General features: G+C 40.3%; 2 long non-coding RNA genes across 3 annotated transcripts in view; one reads left to right on the top strand and one right to left on the bottom strand.

Annotated features, from left to right (window-relative positions):
- LOC125100721 (uncharacterized) overlaps window positions 1-12,587 on the top strand; it is a 126,042-nt gene extending 113,455 nt beyond the window's left edge. The window contains exon 6 of one of the 2 annotated variants that reach the window (XR_007127631.1): window positions 11,972-12,587. This is a non-coding gene — a long non-coding RNA (uncharacterized LOC125100721). The remainder of the gene's footprint in view (window positions 1-11,971) is intronic. The other variant, XR_007127630.1, reaches the window with a different exon arrangement.
- Window positions 1-22,023, bottom strand: part of LOC125100722 (uncharacterized) — a 141,457-nt gene that overhangs the window by 14,195 nt on the left and 105,239 nt on the right. The gene's annotated exons all lie outside the window — the stretch shown is intronic.

Genomic DNA, 22,023 nt, shown 5'->3' with positions numbered 1-22,023 from the left:
ACCCCTTCACGTATTTTACCCATCCTCCCACCAATTTATTTTCTATATTCAGGTCTTTTTTCTTTGTTCATTTGTTTTGTTTCTTAAATTCCACATATGCGTGAAATCATATGGTATCTGTCTTCCTCTGACTTATTTCACTTAGCATTATATTCTCTAGATCCAACTGTGTTGTTGCAAATGGCAATATTTCATTTTTTTCATGACTGATATGCCATCATATATATTCCATTATATATTATATTGCATTATATATATTCTATTATATAAATTATATACATTCCTTTATATATATACATATTATAATACACATATATGTGTATATATATATTTGTGTATGGATGGACACTTGTGTTGTTTCCATATTGTGGCTATTATAAATAATGCTGCAATAGACATAGGGGAGCATATATCTTTTCAAATTAGTGTTTTCATATTCTTTGGGCAAATATCCAGTAGAATTACTGGATCATATGGTAATTCTATTTTTAATTTTTGAGGAAACTCCATACTGTTTCCCACAGTGGCTGTGCCAGTTTGCATTCCCACCAACAGCGCATGGGGTGACTTTTTCTCCACATCCTCACCAATACTTGTTATTTCTTGTGTTTTCTATTGTAGCCATTCTATTTTTTAAAATTAGCTAACACATAATACCTCATTACTTTCAGATGTAGTGTTCAACAATTCATCATTTACATATAACACCCAGTGTTCATCCCACATTGTGCCCTCCTTAATGTCCATCATCACCCAGTTACCCCATTCCCCGCCCACCTCCCCTTCAGCAACCCTCCTTTTTTCCCCCATAGTTGAGAGTCTCTCATGGCTTGTCTCCTTCACTGATTTCTTCCCATCCAGTTTTCCCTCCCTTCCCTTATGGTCTTCTGCACTGTTTCTTATGTTCCACATATGAGTGAAACTATATGATAATTGTCTTTCTCTGATTGACTTAGTTCAGTTAGCATCATAGTCTCCAGTTCCATCCACATTGTAGTAAATGGTAAGTATTCATAATTTCTGATGGTTGAGTAATATTCCATTGTGTGTGTGTGTGTGTGTATCTATATATATATAGATATAAATATATACACCCAACTTTATCCGTTCATCTGTCAAAGGACATTCTCATAAGCCATTCTATTTTGACAGGTGTGAGGGGGTATCTCATTGAAGTTTTGATTCGCATTTCTCTGATAATGAGTGATGTTGAGTATCTTTTCATGTGTCTGTTGGCATCTGTATGTCATCTTTGGAGAAATATCTGTTCATGTCTTCTGCCCATTTTAATTGACTGTTTTTTGGTGCTGAGTTATAGAAGCTCTTTATGTATTTTGGATATTAACCACTTATGAGACATATCATTTGCAAATATCTTCTCATATTTGGTGGGTTGTCTTTTTGTTTCATTGATGGTTTCCTTCACTGTGCAGAAGATTTTTATTTTGGTGTAGTCTCAGTAGTTTCATTTTCCTTTTTTTCCCCTTGCCTCAGGAGACATATCTAGAAAAATGTTTCTATGGCTGATGTCAAAGAGATTACTGCCTATGTTTTCTTCTAGGTGATTTATGGTTTCAGGTTTCACATTTAGGTCTTTAATTCATTTTGAGCTTATTTTTGTGGTGTAAAAACTGTCTGTTGAAGAAACTTTTTCCCCTTGTGTGTTCTTGCCTCCTTTGTCACAAACTAATTGACCATATAAGTAGGGCTTATCTCTGGACTCTCTACTCTGTTCCATTGATCTGTATGTCTGTTTTTGTGCCAGTGCCATGTAGTTTTGCTTGCCTCAGCTTTATAGTATAACTTGAAATCTGGGATTTTTACACCTCCAATTTTTTCTTCTTTTTCAGGGTTGCTTTGGCTATTCAGGGTCTTTTGGGATTCTATAAAAATGCTGTTAGTATTTTGATAGGGATTGTATTAAATTGTAGATTGAATCTTTAGCAATCTGTGGAAAAAAGATATCAACAATATTGGGTCTTATCAACCCTGAATAAGGTGTATCTCCATTTATTTATGTCTTCTTCATTTGTTTCACAATGTTTTGTAGTTTCTAGTTTTCAACATAGGAGTGTTATACATCATTTAATTTTATTTAAATTAACATAATTATTATTAGTTTCAGGGGTAGAGTTCAGTGATTCATCAGTTGCATATAATGCCCCGTGCTCATTACATCACATACCCTCTGTAATGTCCATCACCCAGTTACCCTGTCCCCCTCTCAACTCCCCTCCAGCAATCCTCTGTTTCCTATAGTTAAGAGTCTTTTATGGTTTGCTTCCCTCTCTGGTTTCATCTTGTTTCATTTTTCCTTCCCTTCCCCTATATTCATCTGTTTGTTTCTTAATTCCACATTTGAGTGAAATCATATAATTGTCTTTCTCTGACTGACTTATTTTGCTTAGCAAAATACCCTCTAGTTCTGTCCATATCGTTGCAAATGGCAAGATTTCATTCTTTTCAATGGCTGAGTAATATTCCATTGTATATATAAACCACCTCCTCTTTATCCATTCATCTACCGACAGACATCTGGGCTCTCTCCATATTTTGGCTATTGTGGACATTGTTGCTGTAAGCATTGGGGTGGAGGCGCCCCTTCAAATGATTATTTTTGTATTATTTGGTTAAATATCTAGTAGTGCAATTGTTGGGTTATAGCGTAGTTCTATTTTTAATCTTTTGAAGAACCTCCATACTGTTTTCCAGAATGGCTACACCAGCTTGCATTCCCACCAAGAGTGTGAGAGGGTTGCCCTTTCTCTACATCCTCACCAACATCTGTCATTTCCTGACTTGTTAATTTTAGCCATTCTGACCAGTGTGAGGTGGTGTCTCATTGTGGTTTTGATTTGTATTTCCCTGATGCCGTGTGATGTTGAACATTTTTTCATCTGTTAGCCGTTTGTATGTCCTCTTTGAAGAAATGTCTCTTCATAAAGGAAACAATCAACAAAACTAAAAGACAACCTATAGAATGGGAGAAGATATTTGCAAACGACATATCAGGTAAAGGGCTAGTATCCAAAATTTATAAAGAACTTATCAAACTCAACATTCAAAAACCAAAAAAATAGTAGGGGATGTTAACACCCTATTTAAACTGATGGATAGATCATCCAGGCAGAAAATCAACAACGAAACAGTGGCTTCAAATGACACACCGAACCAGATGGATTTAACAGATATATTCTGAACATTCCATCCTAAAAAAGCAGAATACACATTCTTTGAAAGTGCACATTGAATATTCTCCAGAATAGATCACATATTAGGCCACAAAATAAGTCACAACAAACTCAAAAAGATCAAAGTTAGACCATGTGTCTTTTTCTTTTTTTTAACCACAAAGCTATGTAAGTAGATCTCAATCAAGAAAAAAATCTAGAAAGAACACAAATAAATACATGGAGATTAAAGAACATGCTACTAAACAATGAATGGGTCAATAAAGAAAGTGGGTGAGAAACTGAAAACATTTTTGAAATTGAAAAAAATGCTCCTAAATCATTGGAAAGCAACAAAATCAGTTCTAAGAAGGAAGTTTATAGTGATACAGGCCTACCTCAAGAAGCAAGACAATCTCAACTTTACCTTATACCTAAAGGAGCTAGAAAAAGAAGAACAAAGAAAACCCAAAACCAACAGAAGGAAGGAAATAATGATTAGAACAGAAATAAAGGATATAGAAACTTAAAAAAAAAAATGGATCAATGAGGGCGCCTGGGTGGCTCAGTGGGTTAAGCCGCTGCCTTCAGCTCAGGTCATGATCTCAGGGTCCTGGGATCGAGTCCCACATCGGGCTCTCTGCTCAGCAGGGAGCCTGCTTCCCTTCCTCTCTCTCTGCCTGCCTCTCTGCCTACTTGTGATCTCTGTCTGTCAAATAAATAAATAAAATCTTTAAAAAAAAATGGATCAATGAAACCAAGAGCCAATTCTTTTAAAAGATCAATGAAATTGATAGCCAGATTCAGAAAAGATAAAGTCCCAAATAAAATCAGAAATGAAAAAGGAGAAATAACCCACACCACAGAAATACAAAGGACTGCAAAAGAATATTATGAAAAATTATATGCCAGCAAATTGGACAACCTAGAAAAAAATAAAGTCCTAGAAACATATAACCTACCAAAACCAAACCAGGAATAGAAAATTTGAACAGACTTATTGCAGCAATGAAATTGAATCAGTAATTAAAAAAAAAAAATCCCAATAAAAGTTATTCCAGGGGCGCCTGGGTGGCTCTGTTGGTTAACCATCTGCCTTTGGCTCAGGTCATGATCCCAGGAACCTGGGATTGAGCTCTGCATTGGGCTCCCTGCTCAGTGGGGAGCCTGCTTCTCCCTCTGCCTTTGCCTGCCGCTCTGCCTACCTGTGTGAAGTAATTCCAGGACCAGACAGCTTCACAGATGAATTCTACCAAATATTTAAAGAAGAGTTAATACCTATTCTTCTCAAACTTTTCCAAAAAATAAAATACAAAGGAAAACTTATAAAAGGACCACACAAAAAAGAACTACAAGCCAATATTTGTGATGAATATAGATGCAAACATTCTCCACAAAATACTAACAAACTGAGTTCAACAATACGTTAAAAAAAAATCATTCACTGTGATCAAGTGGAATCTACTCCCAGGATGCAAGGGTGGTTCGAAATTCACAAATCAATGTGACATACCACATCAATAAGAGAAAGGATAAAGACCGTATGATCATTTCAACAGATGCAGAAAAAGCATATGACAAGGTACAGCATCCATTCATGAGAAAAACCCTCAAAAAAGTAGGTTTAGAGGGATGTACCTCACCATAATAAAGGTTTTATATGAGAAAACTGCAGCTAACATCATACTCAATGGAGAAAAACTGAGAGCTTTTCTTCTAAAGTCAGGAAATGACAAGGATATTTACTTTTATTCAACATAGTACTGGAAGTCCTGGCCTCAGCAATAACAGCAAAAAGGAATAAAAGGCATTGAAAATGGTAAGGATGAAATACAATTTCACTATTTGCAGATGACATGATACTGTATATAGAAAACCCAAAGATGCTAACAAAAAACTAGTAGAACTGATACATGATTTCAGTAAATTTGTAGGATACAAAAATCAATGTACAGAAATCTGTATTACTATATGAAAATGAAGCGGCAGAAAGTGAAATTAAGAAAGAATCCCATTTTTAATTGCACCCAAACAATAAAATATCTGGGAATAAACTTAACCAGAGGTGAAATGCCTGTACTCTGAAAAGTATAAAACGCTGATGATAGAAATTGAAGATGAGACAAAGAAAGGGAAAGTTACCCATGCTCACGTGTTGGAAGAACAAATATTATTGAAATGTCCATACTCTCCTCCAGTTCCATCCTGGAGTAGATTATGCTAAATGAAATAAGTTAAGCAGAGAAAGACAGTTATCATTTGGTTTCACTCAAATGTGAAATGTAAGGAATAGAGCAGAGGACCACAAGGGAAGGGAGAGAAAACCAAATGGGAAGAAATCGGAGGGAGACAAAACATGATAGCCTCTGGACTCCAGGAAACAAACTGAGGGTTACAGAAGGGAGGGGGGGGGGTGAGGAATGGGGTAACTGGGTGATGGGGTGACCGAGTGATGGGTATTAAGGAGGGAACATGTTAGGAAGAGCCACTGGGTATTATATGAAACTACTGAATCATTGAACACTACAACAAAAATTTATGATGTACTATATGCTAACTAACAGAACCTAATAAAAAAAGAAAAAAAGAAAAAAAAGTCCATACTACCCAAAGCAATCTACATATTTAATGCAATCTATATAAAAATACCAACAGCATTTTTCACAGAAGTAGAAAGAACAATCCTAAAGTTTGTATGGAACCCCAAAGACACCAAATAGCATAAGCAATGTTGAAACAGAAAAACAAAACTGGAGGTATCACAATACCTGACTTCAAGTTATATTACAAAGCTGTAGTAACCAACACAGTAAGGTACTGGCACAAAAAATAGACATAAATCAATAAAACAGAATTAAAAACCTAGAAATGAACCCACAACTATATGGTCAATTAATCTGTGACAAAACAGGAAAGAGTATCGAATGGGAACAAATGCTGTTGGGAAAACTGGGCTGCTTTCTTACACCATACACAAAAATAAACTCAAAATGGATTAAAGACCTAAATATGATACCTGAAACCATAGAAATCCTAGAAGAGAACACAGCAGTAACGTCTCTGACATTAACTGGCTCAACATTTTTCTAGATATGTCTCCTGAGTCAAGAGAATCACAAGCAAAAATAAACTACTGGGACTACTTCAAAATAAAAATCTTCTGCACAGCAAAGGAAACAATCAACAAAACTAAAAGGCAACCTATAGAATATGAGAAGATATTTGTAAATGACTTCTCTGATAACGGGTGAGTGTCCAAAATATACAAAGAACTTATAAAACTCAACACCCCAAATGCAAATAAGCAGAAGACATAAACAGACATTTCTCCAAAGAAGACCTCCAGATGGCAAACAGACACATGAAAAAGTGCTCAACTTCACTCATCATCAGGGAAATGCAAAACCAAAACTACAATCAATGATGACCTCACATATGTCAGAATGGCCAAAATCAACAACACAAGAAACAACAGGTGTTCGTGAGGATGTGGAGAAAAAGAACCCTCTTGCACTGCTGGTGGGAATGCAAGCTATTGCAGCCACTCTGGAAAACAGTATGGAGGTTCCTAAAAAGTTTAAAATAGAGCTACCCTATGACCCAGTAATGGCACTATTGGGTATTTACCCCAAGAATACAAAAACACTAATTCAAAGGGATACATGTATCCCTATGTTTATCATAGCATTATTTACAATAGCCAAATTACGGAAGCAGCCCAAGTGTCCATCAGTAGATGAATGGATAAAGAAGATGTGATATATTTATGCAATGGAATGCTATTCAGCCATAAAAAGAATGAAATTTTGCCATTTGCAATGATATGGATGGAGCTAGAGAGTAATGTACTAAGCAAAATAAGTGAATCAGAGAAAGACAAATACCATATGATTTCACTCATATGTGGAATTTAAGAAACAAAAGAAATGAGAAAAGGGAAAAAAAAAGAGACAAACCAAAAAATATGCTCTTACCTACACAGAACAAACTGATGGTCACCAGAGGGGAGGTGGGTGGAGAGATGACCAAAATAGGTGATTGGGATTAAAAAGAACACTTAACATACTGAGCACTAGGTAATGTGTAGAATTGTTGGGAGCACTATATTATGCACCTGAAACTAACATAATACTGTATGTTAACTATACTGGAATCAAAATTTAAAATTTTATAAAAGATATTTTGAACTGAATGGAAATGAGAGAAAAACATGTCAAAATTTGTGGGATGCAGCCATAGAAATTCTTAGAAATTTATAGCATTAACCACTTAAAGTACATAACAAGAAAGGTATAACATCAATAATGTAAACTTTTACCTAAAAAGCTAGGGGGGAAAAAAGCAAATTAAACCAAAATAACTAGAATATAAAGAGTGGAAATCAGCAAAACAATAAGCCTGCAAACCACTGACAAAATCAACAAAACCAAAAGTGGTTTCACTGAAAAAGATTAATGAAATTGGTGAATGGAGAGCAAGAGAGATAGTGAAAAAGACAGATTAATAGTATCAGTAATGAGAGAGGACATCAATACAGCTATAGACATCGAAGGGGTAATAAGAAAATATTATGAACAAATTTTAATGGCAATAAATTTGGTAATTAAGATAAACTAGACACATTTATTGAAAGATAAAGCTTAGCAAAACCAGCACAAAAGATAGAAAATCTGAATAGCCACATATCTGTTAAAGAAATTCAATTTATAATTAAAACTTTCACACAAAGAAAACTCCAGTTTACATAGTTGCTCTGGTGAGTTCTGTCCAACATTTCTGAGTAGGACATATCAATCCTACACAGTCTTTTAGAATAGAGAGGAAAAGGGGAGTACTTCCTAACCAATTTTATGAGGTCACAATAACCCTGATATCAAAAGCTGACAAGGACATTGAAAAGATAAATTATAGACCAATATCTTTCCTAAACCTAGATGCAAAAATCCTTAACAATATTAGCAAATTGAATCAAATAACATATAAAAAGGATAATACATCAAGAGCAAATGGGGGATTATTTCAGGAAGGCAAGATTGGCTTAATATTAGGAAATCAATAAAAGCACATTAACAGAAACAGGAGAAAAATTATGATTAGCTCAAGAGATGCAGAAAAAGCATTTGACCAAAGTCCAATATCCATTCATGACAAAAGTAGAAACTCTCAACAAACCAGGCAAAAAAGAAAACTTCCTCACCCTAATAAAACCTATCTATAAAATAACTGGAGCTAATGTCACACAATGTAAGTACAATACTGAATGCATTCCCCCTACCATCACAAGGCAAGGTATCTGTTCTCATTACTTTTGTTCTGTGCTGTACTGGAGATCATAGCCAGAGCAAAAGGAAAGATTTAAAAAAAGACCTAAGGATTGGAAAGGAGAAGTAAAACCATCTTTTTTCACAGAAGATGTAGTTGTATACACAGATAATCTGATTCCAAAGGAATCTACTGAAAACTATTAAAACTAAGTGAATTTAGCAAGGACACAGGATACAAAGTCAGTTTCTAAAAATCATTTGTATTTCTATATACTGGAACAAAATGGCAAATGAAATATAAAAGTTTATACTTACAATAACATTACAAAGTATTTATGCTTTTTTTTTCTGTTATAAAAATCAAACATTTTATTTTGTCAGCTGAGATAATAGAATTTTTTTTGCATTTCTTTTTTAATTTCTTTTCAGCGCAACAGTATTTATGCTTTGTAATAAGAGGGATAAGTTTATCAGAAGATGTGTCATAGGATAGCTCTATTTTTAAATTTTGAGGAAACTCCATACTATTTTCCAGAATGATGGTACCAGCATGCATTCCCAGCAGCATTGTAAGAGGGTTTCCCTTTCTTTTTTATTTATTAGAGGGAGAAAGCATGCCAGCACACAAGCAGGGGGAAGGGGCAGAGGGAGAGGGAAAAGCAGACTCCCTACTGAGCAGGGAGTCTGATGCGGGACCCCTGATCCCAGGACTCTGGGATCATGCCCTGAGCCAAAGGCAGATGCTTCACCAACTGAGTCACCCAGGTGCCCGAGGGTTCCCCTTTCTCCACATCCTGGCCAACACTTGTTGTTTCCTGACTTGTTAATTTTAATTGTTTTGACCGGTGTGATGTGGTATCTCATTGTGGTTTTGATTTCTATTTCCCTGATGCCAAGTTATGTTGCAACTCAAAAGCTTACAGTTATGGATTTGTTTAGTTCTTAATCCTGCTTTCTTAATGAATTGACTGTTCTATTATTATGAAATGTCTCCTTTTTATTGTAGTTATTGCTTTTTGACTTGAAGTTTATTTTGTCTGATATGAATAAAACAATATCAGCTTTCTTACAGTTAGTGTTTGCATGGTATAATTCTTCCATACCTTTGTTTCAACTTCTTTTGTGACTTTATATTTAAAATGTATCTCTCATAAACAACATACAAGTGGATCTCTCCTTTTTATTCCATCTAAAAATTTCTACTTCTTAATTGTAGTATTTAGTCCACTTACATTTAATTGTATGGTTGGGCTTAATTTTAGCATCTTGCTACTTATCATATTTTCCTTTTTTCTTTGTTCCTTTGTTTTTCTTTCATTTGCCTTCTCTTGACTGAGAATTTTTTTTTTAAAGATTTTATCCATTTATTTGACAGACAGAAATCACAAGTAGGCAGAGAGGCAGGCAGAGAGAGAGGAAGGGAAGTAGGCTCCCCGCTGAACAGAGAGCCAGACGTGGGGCTCGATCCCAGGACCCCGGGACCACAACCCGGGCCAAAGGCAGAGGCCTAACCCACCAAGCCACCCAGGCGCCCCTGAGAATTTTTTATATTTCATTTTACCTCCCCTATTGGCTTTTCAGCTATATGTCTTTGTTTTATTTTGTCAGTGGTTGCTCTAGGAAACACAATATCCATCCTTAACCCATTTTATCTCAATTAATGTTATATCACTTCACATATAATGATATTTTAAAAGTGCTAGTTTGGTTTCTCTGAAAAGCAGACACCAAGATAGGATTATATATATACAATACTGTGGGGAACATCTGTGAAGGATAAAGGCAGAGAGAGCAGGAGGAGGTGGAGACATCCTTCCGGCTATGAAAGGAGAATGGAGAGGAAGAAGTGTAGAGACAGAATCTCAGATCATAACGCGGTTCTAAGTAAGTCTTGGTAAAGCTGAAGAGCAATCCCTAAACAAAGGTTGTCATCTGTCATCTGTCATTTGGGCATTAGCCCAAAATGGACTGCCTTTAGTACTCCTCACAATGCTGAGTCATTGGCTGGGAGCAGCCAGGGAAAGAGGACCTTGGCATGAAAACCACAGTAGCTAGAAAGGGGGAGCAGCTAGAAGCAGTCAGCCAGCTAAGACCCCAGTAGGCTCTCCTAAAGACAGCTGGAACAGTTCAGCTCCCTGCTGCCACAGATCACCCCTTGCCCTGTACAGATGCTCTTGTATGTTCGGGAAGCCACTCCTTCATGCTTCCTGTGGGCCTCTTTCAGTAGAAACTTAGTAGAGAGAGGTTAGTGGGATAGCATGTTTCCTTCCAGGGCCCCCAAGCAACCAGCCAGACCACTGGACGTTGTCTAGGAATCTGCATATATCTTCTTACCTTGTACTACTTCTCCTTCCACTCAAAGGTATGTCACTGGCAGCTCTGCCTGCTGGGAAGATTTTCACTTTTCTCTGTTTTTCAAGTTCACCCTTGAATGTGGACATGATGCAGCACTCTCGGTGTTCAGCTCCCTTCTATATACTGAGTCCACTCAACTGTACACCAAGTTCAGGCTGTTTCCTCCTCCCTCAGCTGATTCTATGCAAGCCTCCCTACAGCCACGCGTATGGCCTGGGAGATGGGTGCTGTTGCAGCCATAGTGAGTGACATGGAAGTGTAGGCCACCTGCTTGTGCTATTAACCTGTGCTCTCCTAACATTTTCATTTTATGATAGACCAATGCCAGGCTTGCCCAACATTATGACGTGTCAGATCTGATGGCCCCCAGATCAGCAGGGGTAATTCCAGGTACAGGATCATTTGATCCTCCAAATAACCAAGCATTCTATCTCTGCCCTGTCCCAAAAACATGATGAGTTATTTTTCAAAAGGCATATATTTCTCTGCTGCAAATGGCACGGCCTTGCTTCAGAACCCCAGAGGTCTGTATTGCCATTCTCCCACAGAGACCTGCTATACATTTCATGCTGCATCTTTTTCCACCACAGATACCACTGACCCCAGAGGGCCTGTTAGACTGCATGACCTACATGGCCAGACTGCTTGTACCATGGCCTGAACTCCCTGCAGAGCTCTTTCCTATTTGGGGCTCCCCACAAAGTTGATGGCCTTCTGTGTCACCACATATATGGGCCCAAGCAGTATTCCTAGATGTGGAATGTGCTGTCTCTAGATCCCGAAGTGGCCTACCAGGCACCATGTTTCCTTCCTTGCAGTAGGGAGTGCTAGATGCTAACATTTTTCTTTCACTCTGTAGAGATAGCTTAGCACATCCCTGACCACTAGACCCTAAAAAACTTTACCAAAGTGGCAGGTTCTTGAATTGTCACAGAGGTTTTTTCCCAGTATCTGGACCCCATGGGTCTTAAATGGACATTAGTGTACTACCTTCTTCTGCTCATTTTTCCCAATCAGCATGACATAATAGATCAATGTGATGTTCTACAGGACACCTAGACAGCCCAGATCTCTTGGGAATATATTATGTCAGTGGGAAAGTTAACCTAGCCCTGCAAATGAATAGTCACCATCCATTCCATATAGATATGAACTCTTTCTAATCTTTTCTGATCTGAATAGGAAAGAACACATTCACAAAAGCCACGGACCTTCTGCCATGTGTCTGAAGCCTTAGTAATGCTAACAACAGTCTCCAAAGACTCTAAGAACAGTCTCCAAAGAGAACACATCAAGGGCAACTGACACTGCTGTAGTTACAGAACAACAGAAGAGAAAGGAAACAGATCCAAACAGCCAAAGGCTTATCTAGATACAAACATACCAATTACTACAGTACTGTGAATGTACCAAACACTCCAATGAAAAGCCACAGTTTGACAGACTGGATCAAAAAGGAAGATGCAAATGTATATTGTCCACTTTTTTTTTTTTTTTTGGATGATAGAAGTATTGTAGAACTTGACTATGGTGATGGTCAGAAAACATGTACATTTTTCCAGAATTGATCAAACTTAAAAAGGCTGAGTGTTACTATGCATATGCAAATGTATCATCTAAAATCTATCTCAATAAAGCTGTAAAAGAAGATATGTTCCAACTCATTCCATGAGCCTGGAATCTCTATCAAAATATATCGAGTTAAAGTGGGGAGAAAAAAGGAAGATAGCAGCCAATAACTGATAAAAGCAGATGCAAAAACCTAAACAAACTATTTACAACTGAATTCAGCAGTGTATAAAGAAAGAGAAAAGATCCTGACCAAGTTGGGTGTGTCCCAAGAATGGAAGACTGGTTTAACCTTAAAAAGCTAGGTAATGTTGGGGCACATGGGTGGCTCAGTGGGTTAAGCCTCTGCCTTCAGTTCAGGTCACGATCTCAGGGTCCTGGGATCGAGCCCCGCATCGGGCTCTTTGCTCATCGAGGAGCCTGCTTGCCCCTCTCTCTCTGCCTCTCTGCCTACTTGTGATCTCTCTCTCTCTGTAAAATAAATAAATAAAATCTTTAAAAAAAAAAAAGCTGGGTAATGCAATTCATCTTATTAATAAATTATAAGAGTAAACACATATGATCATCACAGGAAATGAAGAAAGAGCATTTGATAAAACATAAAATCCACTAAGATTTAACAAAAAAATATAACTCTTACCAAGTTTGGAATAAAAAGAACCTTCCTAGACATAAGTGACAGTAAATAACATACTTAATGGTAGAATGCTTAAGAGATCTGCTTTCACTGCTCCTTTTCAACACTGGACTAGAGATCCTATCCATTCATACTGAAAAGGGAAATATGTGTAAATATTTAAAAATATATACATAACTGTCACTATTTTTTTAAAGATTTTACTTATTTATTTATTCGACAGACAGAGATCACAAGTAGGCAGAGAGGCAGGCAGCGAGTAGGGGTGAGGGGTGGGTGGGAGGAGAGTAGGCTCCCCGCCAAGCCCAGAACCTGACCTGAGCCGAAGGCAGAGGCTTAACCCACTGAGCCACCCAGGTGCCCCTGTAACTGTCACTATTGTAGGGACTTGGATTATTCATGAGGAAATCCCAAGAATGTGTAGATAATTATTAGAATTAATAGCAAGGTTGCTAGATTTTTAAAAAATCCGTATTCCAAAATCAATGGGATTTCTATGTGTTAGCCAAAATAAAAGATGTGGGGTGCCTGGGTGGCTCAGTGGGTTAAGCCTCTGCCTTTGGCTCAGGTCGTGATCTCAGGGTCCTGGGATCGAGCCCCGCATTGGACCCTCTGCTCAGCAGGAAGCCTGCTTCCCACCCACCTCTGCCTGCCTCTCTGCCTACTTGTGATTTCTCTGCCAAATAAATAAATAAAATCTGTAAAAAAAAAAATAAAAGATGTAATTTAGTTAAATATGTTATTTATAATAACAAGAATACCTAAAAAGAAGTTTTTAAAATGGAGGTGTACATGTTCTTTTTGAACAAAATTATAATTATAAAGGTTTACTGAAAGAGAATACCTAAATAAAATAAGTGTTATTCCATGCTAGTGGATAGGAACACTTAATTTTATAAAGATGTCCATTCTCTTAAAAAAATGATCTCTAAAATCAGTGCAAATCCCGTCAGACAAATAGCTGGCTGGAACAGACCAGAGAGCCTCCAAACAGACTCACGCACACAGGCAAACTGGATTTCTCACAACAGACATTGTACATCAGCAGGGAAAGGATGAGCTACTTAACAAATGGGATTTGGACGCTTCATTTTTCATAGAGAAAAATGAAATCTGATCCTTGCCTCATACCAGACACAGAATTCAAATCCACATGATTTAAGACTGAAATGTGGTAAAACTACAGGAACGATTGTACAACAGTGTAGAAGAAAGTCTACGAACTCAGCCCGGAGAACCATTTCTGAAATAGAAAGTACAGACCACAGAGGGAAACACATCCCTCCCAGCAGAGGCCCCCAGTGGTCTCAGTGGCCCTTGATGTCAGAGCCGGCACCTCTACCTCCTTCCCTCTCCAGATCTTTGAGCAGGGCAGTCGGGGCTCTGAGGAGATTCTGGACAGACAAGAGGAAGATGGCTGCTGCCTCCTTGTTTGCAATCTCGAGTAGGAGATTGTCTCCATCTTCCCACAGACAGAAAATGTGTTTGAGACAGGGAAACACACTGGTTTAATTTAGAGAGCCCCTTTCAAGAGACAAGTAATTAAGCTCTGAATTGTTGCTTCCCTGGTGTAATACCCTCCAGTCGGGGAGCAGCGTGTTTTCTTTGTTTCAGAGCTGATGAAAATCAACAACAGTGTGTTTGGGAGAAGGACAGGATGCTATGATGAAGAGTGATGAGGGAAACGAGCGCGTGAAACAGGCAGGAGCAAGGGATGCCAATCATTTTAGCCTCCAAAAGAGATGCATTGTAAGTGACAAGATCACCATGGTGGAAAAAAGAGATGTGTATCCCATCTGCACAGCCCTGACGCTGGAACACCATTGGCAGACACCCCTCTAGCCCGCCAGCTGGGAGGATCACACTGTCTTGGCTCACCCAGGGGAGGGCTCTGGTTACATCTCCTTCCTGCTTCCCCGTGCTGAGGGAAGGGACAGAGCAGGCAAAGGGAGACAAGTGTTAGAGGGAAGAAAGGGATCGACTCTGAAAAACAGAACAAGTGGCTTTTCTTCTACCACTGATTTCTACCAAACTATTATTTACTCTCAGGGGTCCAGGCTTCTGCATTTAAGGAACAGAATAAATCTTATTGTTGTTTAGATGCCTCCAAATTCATTGGGATCCAACCCTCTTAGTAAGGTGAACATTACAATCTGCTGTCTGGCAGACGTTCAGGGACAGCATTCAATCCCGTGACCCCTTTATCTTTGTTTTCAAGACTAGCACATTTTCACCGTGGCTTCCTCTCATCATGATGAAGTCTCTGGAAGACGAGCAAAGCATGTCGGGTACTTAAACTTGCAAGAGCACAGTAAGTCAAGGTATGGGACAATGCCTCCAGCAGCCAAAAGGAGAGTGCAATGATAACACTTACCCAGTAGACTTGATTTTTCATACTGCCTAAGCCGCCCCTGGCGGCAAGCTAGCCACTTACGCAGGCATTCTAATTCTGCTGAATGGTACTCTTGCTCTGCCTAATAGGTTCCTTAGGCTTTTGCACTTTTATTTATTTGACAGAGATCGCAAGTAGGCAGAGAGGCAGGCAGAGAGAGAGCAGGGGAAGCAGGCTCCCTGCCAAGCAGGGAGCCGGATGTGGGGCTCGATCCCAGGATGCTGGAATCATGACCGGAGCCGAAGGCAGAGGCTTTGACCCACTGAGCCACCCAGGCGCCCCAGCTTTTGCACTTTTGTCTACCTTGCGTCCCCATGGAAACCTGCCTGTCTCTGCCTGTTCAGTCATCTATACGCTGACTATATATTTTATAAAATTTGTTTATAAATTTATGAAATCTCTTCCAGGTGTCAGTCTTCTTAACCATCAGGCTACAAAATATGAAACAAACAGTCATTGCTGTGAATCTGAAAGCTAGATGGAGAAGAAAGAAAGATACACACACACACACACACACACACACACACATACACACACACACACAGATTAAGAATAGGGGTTTTGGCCTAAGATGACTCAGGTTCGAATCCTATCTCTGGCATTTCCTAGTTGTGTGGTTTTGAATAAATCACTTAATTTTTCTAAGTTTCAATATTCTCATCTATAAAGTGGAGCTATGTTATCTATCAAATATTTATTGACTACACACTTTGTGCCCAGCACAGGCTAAGATACTAGGGATCTGGCTCTGGGCCAGACAGACAAAATCCCTCCCAATTCAGATGTTAACAAACAGATGTTAAAAGTGAAATACCAGATCCAGAGTGTGTCATGTAATGTTAAATGCTATGAAGGTCAATAGAGCAGGGTGAGACCATGAATGCAGGATTAGATAGGCTGGGGAATCCTTGTCTGGGGAGGCGGTGTGGGGCAGAGGGCTCATGTGATGGTCTGGAAAAAGAGCATTTCAGGCACAAAGAGCAAGGCCCAGAGGTGGAAGCACACCATTGTAGGCCAACTCAACACAAGGAGCCAGCATGGCTGAGAGCAGTGAGCAAGGGGGAGGGGGCGGGGTGAGGAGCTGAGCTGGGGCCAGGCCACACTGGGCCATGGCGACCAAGATAAAAACAGTGTTCAGTGGGGTCCATAACAGCAGCTTCCTTTAGCATTGTTGTCTGGGTAAAACAAAGCCCTGACTGCCAGGGATACGACTTAATAAGCCCTTGGCAGGCATCGGCCATTGTCCCCGTGGAAGAAGGATGACCATGGAGCTACGAGCCAGGCATGAGGGAAGCACAGCAGAGGGCTCTGAGGAAAGGCACCAAAGTTAAAGTTGGTGCCGGCAAGAAGTTTACAATCCAGCAGAAGAAATAAGATGAGAATCCAAATATATGCCCTCTGTTGGTAAAATATGGCATGGGCCCCTGTGAAAGCTCAGTCCTCTGCATTTCAGAAAAAAAAATCATGCCTTTTTTTCTTTGACAATTACTGTAACATCCATGAGAGTAGTCCGTGGACCATTCCTACCCCCTGGCGATGTCCCTGATGCCTAGCCTAGTGCCCCACACGGAGTGGGTACTCAAATAATATTTGCTGAATGGTTCTACAAACTGATTTAATGAGAGTAACCACACATGTGGAAGCATTTTCAATTTCTTTGTACTATGACAATATCATATTAGTTTCTAAGCTTTGAGACACAAATAAAAATGATTTTTTAGGTATTCATGGGGCCAATTCACTGCAGGTTTAACTAGGTCACCGGGATTCTTGGAAACTGAGGACAATCTCTTTAAAGCACTATGGTAGTAGTGATAGGGAAATATCAGGTGCCCTCTGAACGAGGGTGGCAAGGTTCCTTGTGAAATTGTAAGTATACCTCATGGCCCCTAGCACTGGTGTCCCCAGCTGGTTTGCTTGGTTTGAGGCCGAGATTCGTAGAACAGAAGGATAGCACGCCTCAGAGGTCACCCCGGCCAACTCTCACCCACGGCATGTTTGTATTGGGAAGTTACCAATGCGAAGGTTAAAACAACAAAAACAAAACTTGTCCTGTGTAATTTCCCAGCCCTACCCTGGCTCAGGACCATTATTCTTAGTCCAGATGTAGAGTTGGGGATTGGTTAGGTGCAGCTACAGGTCACATGATGTCATTAAATCATCCTAGAGATACTATTCAGTTCCTCTTTCTACTGGTCAGGAGCAGCCATGGGGGGTGGGGGGGGGAGCGGTCTTTCTGCGTGTCCAGCAATGGGAGGCAGAGTACGAGGAGTTATGGGATTGAGGGTGAGGTATGTTTCAGGTACTCACACAGCTGGGAGAAAAGTTCTTCCCAAGCTGGGGGGAAATCTGAAAGGTGGTGAAGGAGGAAGAGACCAACCCAGCAAAGTCAGCATCAAACTGAGTTGCTAGGAAACAAGGAAATTTTCCTACGATGGGATCCTGGGAATTAAGGCTAGGTGAAATAGGAGAAACACAGAAGAGGAGAGAAAACACTAATGATTTCAAGAAAATTTTAAAAAAAATGTTTAAATCATTAAGGTGCCAAGCTCACTTTTAAAAGCAAGACCAAAAAATGAAGTGAAATGGGGCATTTGGAAAGAGATAAGAAACATGAAAAACAGAAATGGATGAAAGGTCAAGTTAAGCTAGGAGAAGAGTCTCCCACTGTACAAAGGTGCCAACAACTGCCTTCACTCTCCGCTGAGCAGCCTACCCCTTCTCACCCCCAGACTAGAGGTCCTGATAGCACTGCCATGAAAAAAAAAACAATTTTTTAAGGTTTTATGTATTTATTTGACAGAGAGAGAAAGAGTGCAAGCACAAGCAGGGGGAGTGGCGGGCAGAGGGAAAGGAAGAAGCAGGCTCCCCACTAAGCAGAGAGCCCGATGCAGGATCCCAAGACCCTGAGATCATGACTGGAGCCAAAGGCAGACACATAACCAACTGAGCCACCCAGGCACCCCTGCCATGAAAATTCTTGTGATAAGCTTTAAAGCCTTATGAATCTCTGAGATTGATGTTCAGGAAAAAAAAAAATTGCTATAACTAGCTTAAGGAAGCTGAACTCTAGACCAAAAGACCAGCCTGAACTTGAAATTTTTCCTACAACGCTCCCTGAACTTTCTACTCCGTGAAATAGCTGCTTATACGCCTGAAATTCTACTGGCTAAAGATGCATATATATTACTGTATACCTTCTTTTCAAAAGACAAGGTCCCAGGGTGTTATTAGAAGTATTAGCTAGTCATTCACACATTAGTATAAATTAGTCTACACACTTTTCTTTCTAACATCTAGCTGAGATCATTTACTATAAGGAAGGAGGTCTTAATCAAGGATGAAAGTTAGTGGGGCACCTGGGTGGCTGAGTTGGTTAAGCAGCTGACTCTTGATTTTGGCTCAGGTCATGATCTCAGGGTTGTGAGATCAAGCCCCATGTGGGCACAGAGCCTGCTTAGAATTCTCTCTCTGTTCCTCCTCTGCTTGATCTCTCTCATTCTCTCTCTCTCTCTCAAAAAAAAAAAAAAATGTAAATGACTCTCTATATTTGTTCATATTTTGTTCTATTTTATATTCCTGCTACTTCTAAAAAGGATTTGAGGCAGCAAATATTTTAACTTTTGAGGATCGATTTTATGGAATAAGATACACAGATTCTGCTCTCCCCTCTTCTCCCATACACATATAAAATAGTGATCCTGTCTAGTTGAAAGTATAAATGGTACATGGTAAGGAGGAGGTTGGAAATTAAAGTGATCCCTGATAACAGAAATTAAATTATTTCCTGCTAGTTAAATATAAAACCCATACATGTTCGATCAGAACACAATAAATAGTACTACATCAATTTTAAAGGATCAGAATGGCTCCCAGGTCTACCAGTGTTGCCTCTCATCTGATTGGAGATATCACCACAGTTAGAACAAAGGGCCAGAAAGTCTAGAAAAGGGAGAATGAAAGAAGCAATCCCTGAGCCTTGATTATGCATGCTGTGGCTAAAGGAGAGAATGGTAGGGCCTAAAGATGGTTTTTTTCCCAGTTGATGCCCTGATCTATAGGAGGCTCACCATGTAGCTTTCTGATTGCTCTCTAACTTCCTTTGCAGATTTCCTTCCAAGGAGGAAATGCACTGGTAGCAATGTGCTTATCCAGGGGAGTTAATAGCCAGCAATGTTGGTGGGCAACCTGACACTCTGATTGGTATATCAAGCTCATGTAAGTTTGTTTAACATAGGTCAAACCCTAAATTTCAATTATTTCTTGCTCTAAGACCACAAGAAGCTGGTGTGCTTAGGACCTGATTATTATGAACTATGGCCCTGATCTAGAACTGCATTAACAAAGACATAGGGGAAAATGCCCTTTCTCCCATTTCCTCTTCCTCCTTTCCCTCATACTCTATCTCTTCCGGATCACACAGATATTCTTTCTGTTCCTAGACCCCCTCACTTGCATTACGTTTCAGGTTTATTGTGGATAAAATGGTTTCAGGGGGATATACCCTATACCACTATTGTTTCTATGAGGGGGGGAAAAAACGGTGTAATTCCAATAGCTGATTCTCAAATGAATTTTGGAGCATGACCCAGTGATAACTTGGGGACATGTTGTTCCTGTAAATTGGTCTTTCCAGCCAGTAGAGCTGGCTGGGAAATGCATTTAGTAAATCACTCCCAGTGGTTTGAGAAGGAAAGAGAAGGTTCTAGAAAAGATGAGTCAGGCTAGGGGGTGGGTAGTGGAGGGAAAAGGAACAAAGAGCCAAGCAATATTCTGAAAATGGAATTTATCCCCAGCCAGAAATAACTGTCTGATCAGGCCTAGCTAAAGATTTTCTGAAATGATGAAGCAAATATTAACAGAGAAATCTTTAAAAAGCCTCTGTGGATGAGATTACATTCTTGTCGGTGATAAACTGGGAGGGTTTATAAATAACAGGCTCTGCCAGGCAATCTTGATAAGACCGCATTCTCCCCTTCAAAGTTGGAGATTGAAGTTTTACGGCTCTGTAGGAATACAGCACCTGATACAATGTCCCACCTATCCACCCTGGCCCAGTGACTTGAAAGGAACATGATGATATCACAATGACTCTAACAAAACAAAAGGAGGAAGGTCAGCTTACTTCCAAGCACCTAAATGGAAATGGGAGGCGGGGTGGGAAGAGCCCTATATATTCACCAAGCTCCATCTCACTTAGCTAGTGCGTGGGGACAGTGTGTGGGCTTCTCTCTGGCAGGCACGGGAGAGGTCTGTAATGAACCAGAAGTGATCACGAGAGACAAAAGTCAGTATAACAGAGTTGCCCCCATCCTTCTATCCCAGATAAATGTGTGGCTCCTTTCCAAGAGGGCTGTAACAGCAGTTCCATCAGAATACCATAGCTCTACATGTTCAAAGTTTCAATTACTCATTCATTCAACGAACATTTATTGGCTGGCCACTCTGCTCCAGCACCGCTGGTCTGTGAGAGGCAACTCGGCCCTGACTGGTTGATCACCTTTGGGAAGAAGAGCAGGGCTGGCAGAAAGGGATGAAGGAGGAGGGCTGGATCTGATTCTGTCGGGGGGGGGGGGGGGGGGGGATAAAAAGAAACGAAACACTCAAAACTGAACCCAAACAAGCCACACCAGATGGTGTCACGGGATAAGCCTCTTGAAGTGGGAGACTAGACAATGCCCCGAAGTGACAGGGAGGCAGGGCTTTCTCACGGAGAAGGATTAGCCTGATGGGCAGAAGGCACTGCCATTCTGACAGGGCCTGTCAACGCTGATTTCCTCCAAAGTGTCCCTTTTTCTTGAGAACACTGATGCAGCGTCCTAAGTAATGTGACAGCTAAGAAGGTGCTGGTGGGACAGTCACAGAACTAGACTGCTTTCAGCTTGGGGCTAGGGCCAGGGCTCCAGTTCGGGGGTCAGAGCTGGGTTTCTAGCCGAGCTCTGCCATTTCTTGGGCCTCCGGGTCCTCCTGTGGAAAAGACGACCCACCTCTCAGAATTGCTTCAGAGCAAGGATCAAATAAAATAATTGCTGTCCCGAGCTCAGCCCAGCACTAGCAGTCCATGTTTGTGAGCCATTATGGTTACCAACAATAAAGAAGGGTTTTTCCCCACCTGGTGTCTGGGAAGGAAAGAGAACTTCAACTACCTTCATTCTGACCTCAAACTTTCTAGCTGAGTAAGTTCTTCTTTGCAGCCTATCTCTTAACTCAGGCCAAAGACCCTGCTGGCAAAGCCTCCTGTGCTGGGAATGGAATCGGCCCCCTCAAGTGATAAGGACGGTCCTGAGCCAGCAAGACCCTGCCCACGATTGAACCCAAGACAGCAATGACTTGACTGTCACTGCCCACCTGCACCTACCCACCGACCTCTGGCCCACATTTGCCTTCTATAAACCACGGAGTATTTTCAGCAGTTCGGAGACAGTCTTTGAGACACGAGGCCTCTGTCTTCAGAGTGTTGGCCTCACTGAATTCATTCCTTTGTTGTTTCACCATTGCTCGTCTCTCTGCTTTCGGATTTTGTCAAGTGGTGAGTGGCCAGACTCTGGGACCACCAGAGCCAGGTGCTCTTGGACTTCTGTGCCCCCAGCCACAGGAAGACAGTGCCACCATGGGTGTCGATGGGCTACAGAGCTA

The sequence above is a fragment of the Lutra lutra genome, chromosome 5, assembly GCF_902655055.1.
Source record: "Lutra lutra chromosome 5, mLutLut1.2, whole genome shotgun sequence".
In the NCBI taxonomy this organism is placed as follows: domain Eukaryota; kingdom Metazoa; phylum Chordata; class Mammalia; order Carnivora; family Mustelidae; genus Lutra; species Lutra lutra.
The sequence above is the reverse complement of the archived record's forward strand: the minus strand, read 5'-3'. Positions and strand labels throughout refer to the sequence as shown.